The 2,522-nt window shown below is 38.0% G+C and overlaps 1 pseudogene; it reads right to left on the reverse strand.

Moving 5' to 3' along the window:
• Positions 1 to 282: 282 nt before the first annotated feature.
• On the reverse strand, positions 283 to 2,094 carry LOC140500186 (vasculin pseudogene; annotated as a pseudogene).
• Positions 2,095 to 2,522: the final 428 nt, after the last annotated feature.

Here is a 2,522-nt window from a genome sequence, read left to right on the forward strand (position 1 = left end):
GGCTCTAGTGGCTCAAGGCAGGGGGAGAGGAGGCCAAATGCTCCTACTCCCCCTGCTCCTCTTACCCTTTTATCCAGACTTAAAGAGGTTGAGGGAAGAGTATGGCCCATAGGGCAGGGGTCAATGTCTCCCAAATTGACTAGTCCATGGCCCTATCATTTTTTTTTTATTTTTCTTTTTATTCAGTGTTAAATTACCCTTTTTTCTTAAAGACCTGGACATTTTAAGACAGAAGCTTTGCAAAACATCACCACATTTTTTTTTTTTATTAAATGAGAAAAAAATCTCATTTGTCACATCATCACATTGCTAATCAGAAAAACACTGCAGTGATGAAGAAAGTCAATGTTGGATCAACCAAAGTTCTCATTTCTACAACATTCATTTACAAAGAAATTATGGTAATGTTCAACACAGTCCAACAGAACATTCTTGGTTTTCTTCAAAAAGAAGGTCCGCCAATATTTTCTTCAAATGGGGTATTTTACTATATAAATTATAGTTGTTCATTTTTACAATTCACCCCAAACTGTATGAGATGTATCACACTAAAACTTCTAAAACTGTTAGAGAATCCTTCACACATCATCATCATCTGATGTGTCACTGCTGCTTGTCTCTGTGTCATCATTCCCAAAAGTGGGTTTGAAAATGCTGTTTTTCCAGGGTCCAAACTTGAAGTCCCAGATCAGGCCATTTTTCAAAATACCATGTTTTCTAGGACCGTTCTTCTGTAACTGTTCGCTAATGACTTGGAATTCCCTCATCTCATCCTGTGTTAAGGGAGCACATGTTTCATCATTTTCACTGTCTTCCTGCCAACCCATCTCCTTTAACAACCTATGTTTGCCTCAAGTGAACTTGAAAGGACATTAACTTGTGGAAAGGTAAAATATGATCTGTTGGGAAATCATGGAGGCACTGCCATTTTCTTGATAAATTTCCTTTTTATCAAAATTTCGGTTTATGTCCCTTTCCTGGTGAGTGTTGTTGCTATTATGCAAATAAATGAGTCATCATCCTTTTCTGGTCCAATATGACTTCCATTTTCATGTTTTTCCTCTACTCTGTCACTTTTCAAAGCTTTTAAGAATTCACTCTTCTTATCAGTGTGCATTCCAGTCAGTTTGGGTAGACAAGGCTGAATGAGTTTGTCCGCAGGAGAAGAGGAATTTGAGAGATTATACTCTTTAACTGAATTTGCTGATACACTAAAATTCTTGGCAGTTGATTTGAAGGCATTAAAGTTGCCAGTGCCATATGTAGACTCATCAGGATAAGGAGTTCCAACTTTTTTTTCTTTAGTTTGGCTTTTCCATTGCATAGGCTTTGTAGGTGGAGCAGCAAGTTTAGGGACTAATCCTTTATAAACACTTGGACCAGTTCCATTTTTCACTGGCTGAGAATGAAGATTTCCTATTGCAGGGAATCCAGATATCTGTAAATCTTTTGTACTACCTTTTTTAATGACCAGCATTCTTGGGTCTCTAGATTTAGGATTCAGAGGATATTCCCATACACCTGCAGCTAAAGATTTATTTTGATTTGACTCTCTCCCATATTCAGGATTTAAAGACAGAAAGTCCTGTGCCTCAAATTATTTGTGTTCTTCCTTGTCTTCTTTTTTCCCAGTTTCATTGCCAGGGACATTGTTTTCATGCAGTCCTTGGCTTTTTCCAGAGTGGAAAGCACTGCTTCGAGAACTTTGGGAACTTCCATCATGGTATCCCCCTCAATGGTTTATGTTTTCAGTACCATTTCTTCCTTGTGCACACCATCCATTTTTTTCTTTCCTTCTAAAGTTTCCTGCATTAGACCTCCAATACCAGAATCAAAGCCATCTGAAGAGTTGTGTCGTCTACGATTTACATCATAATGATTCTCTGTCCACTAGAAGTTTTCCGAGTGTTTCTCAAAATTCAGTGATGACTTTTGTGTTCCAGAAATCCCACTGGAATTTCTACCCTTTATTGATGATGGTGGAGTAGGAAAATTAAGCCAGGCTGGAGCAAAGTCATGCTGTGCCATTTAGGTCCAGCTTCTCTGACTCAGTTGCAACAAGGTTTCACACCTTATGGCAAGCCCAAAATCCAACAGGGCTGTACAGGAAGGTGTTTGTTTTCTCTCTGGAATCTTCACTCTTTTCAGTTTGTTTTTTTGTATTTTGTATCCTCTGAAATAATATCCAAGTTCCTTGAAGGTATCTGACCTGTGGCTATTTGACATAGAGCTACTTCAAGTCAGCTACCCATCCTTTTGTTTTAAATTACTCATATGGCTATTTCCAGAAGTAGTCTTGGATTTAAGATCGTAAAATCTTCTGAAAACTTTCTTCTTTATTATCTGGTGTACATGTCACTGTCATAAGCAACCACTCATGAAATAAAAGTTTTATAACACAAAAAGTAAAAAGCAAAAAGCAGATTTCACATCTGAAGTGAAGATCCTTCCTAAGCATCAGCATATGCAGAGAGACAACAGCTATCTCAATACCACCACACTGCTGGTTAAGGGCAACATTT

The sequence above is a fragment of the Notamacropus eugenii genome, chromosome 4, assembly GCF_028372415.1.
Source record: "Notamacropus eugenii isolate mMacEug1 chromosome 4, mMacEug1.pri_v2, whole genome shotgun sequence".
Classification (NCBI taxonomy): Eukaryota; Metazoa; Chordata; class Mammalia; order Diprotodontia; family Macropodidae; genus Notamacropus; species Notamacropus eugenii.